The following is a 2243-nucleotide window of genomic DNA, read 5'->3' on the forward strand; positions in this document are numbered from 1 at the left end:
ATGATTTTAGTACATGGATTATCAATTTGCGTAAGTAAGCACGATGAATATGTTTCAAATTCTGAAATGCATTGTGGCCTGCGGGATGTTAAGGTGCAATTTCCATCTTTTCTTCTTTTTTTTTAGTTCAACATTAATACATGCACGCATGATCTTTAAAAAAAAAATAAAAAAATAAAAAAATAAATAAAAAAAAATAAAACAGCGCCTGAGTATTTTCATTTTAGGTTTGCAGAGGTTTGAAGACCTGCGTACAGTGAGGTAGGCCTACATGAACAACTTTGTGCTTCATAACCAGTGCGCATGCGCTGCGTCACCCCAATGCTCTGTGCGTTATTTGTGAAGGAATAATTCCGTATACTAGTACCCGCGCGTGAATAATTCTACAGTCGGACAAAGATTAGAAGCACTTCGTGTCTACTACCATAATACCGTATATTCAAAATATAAGTGTGCATCTACATGTATAATGCACTCTTAAAGTTTTACAAACGCCCATGCCCTACCACGGCAATTAATACATTACACTATACAGTACAGTATGTCCCCAAAAAAATTACAACGGGGCCCTCCGCAATGATATCTTTAAAAATAGTGAATCAATCTAAATACAAATTCAGGGTATGAAACTATAACTCATTGCCCACATCTTACAGAAAACCCCATTCGATTTGCTTCAGTGGTCAAAGAGAAATACGGAATTTTGTAGAGGATGTCGGGAATCTCTTCTGTCCAAGTTCTGTCTATTGTTCACACACAAGATCATCGAAATGCTAAACTCGGAGGAATCTGATTCATGACATGCTTTACAACAATCCACATTTCTCTGTGACCGCTTAACCAAATCGAATGGGGATTTCTGCAAAATAGAGCTAAAATGTTATACTTCAAGACCCTGAAGTAGCATTTGAAAAATTTAATCATATTGGGCATTATCAATGCGAAAATCTTATTGTAATTTTTTTGGGGACATACTGCAGTAAGTCGCCGCAAAAATTACAATCAGATTTTCGAATTGATAACACCTATTATGATCAACCTGTGTACGTGCTACTTCAGACTCTTAAGGTATAACATCTTAGCTCTATTTTGCAGAAAACCCCATTCAATTTGATTAAGCGGTCACAGAGAAATGTGGATTGTTGTAAAGCATGTCATGAATCGGATTCTTCCGAGTTTAGCATTTCGATGATCTTGTGTGTGAACAATAGACAGAACTTGGACAGAAGAGATTCCCGATATCCTCTACAAAATTCCGTATTTCTCTTTGACCACTGAAGCAAATCGAATGGGGTTTTCGGTAAGATGTTGGCAATGAGTTATAGTCTCATACCCTGAATTTTTAGTAAGATTCATTCACCATTTTTAAAGATATCATTGCGGAAGGCCGCGTTGTAATTTTTTTTCGGGACATACTGTATAATAAAAATGAAATAAATATGATTGAGAACATCCATCTTTACTTGGCATGCTTTTGTTATGAAACAAGGTCATAAACCCACAGTCAAAACAACAACTGTGTTTTAATGATAAAAATAATGATTATTATCACCATTATCATAGTAATAATAAATCGTTTTCATGGGACACATCACACCTGTTTTATAGTCTCAACGCGCTTGAAGTACGAATTCGAGAGGGAAAATGCCTCCATGCGGTGAAGAAAGAATGTCAATACAATTTTGTACATTTTTATCGAACAACAATCGTGGTCATAATACAATGTACATGTACACTTAATAATCTACGAAACCAACAAAACAGTAATTATAGACATTCGATCCTTATTAAGCACCTTTAGACCTTTTTCGATAGAGTCTATCAAAATATGTGTAATTTAATAATTCTGAAGCAAACTTACAATCATTTTGTTCTTTCCTTTGTTTCTGTCCTTGATTAAATTTGCGTCAGAATGTCGAGTCAATGGTAAGACATCCGAAAACCACACAAACACGATTGATCTTATCTTTTAGAGCCTGCCACTGATCTTCGGATGAAATATGCGGATATCTCACTGACCAATCGCTTTGAAGCAACCGGGCCGCCATCTCACCACGCACATCGTCATACATTAATATACGTAGCTCACGGAATCAGTTTTCTTGGTTACAACTTCTCCTCCCTGGAATTTGATTATGCGTGCATGTCCGCATTACTTTTTTTTAGTAATAATTATAAAGAGAGAGCGTGGTATAAACATGGCGACGCGGCGGCCTTTTTATTGTATTGCACACAGTTGGGTC

This window comes from Diadema setosum, chromosome 15 (assembly GCF_964275005.1).
Source record: "Diadema setosum chromosome 15, eeDiaSeto1, whole genome shotgun sequence".
Taxonomy (NCBI): Eukaryota; Metazoa; Echinodermata; class Echinoidea; order Diadematoida; family Diadematidae; genus Diadema; species Diadema setosum.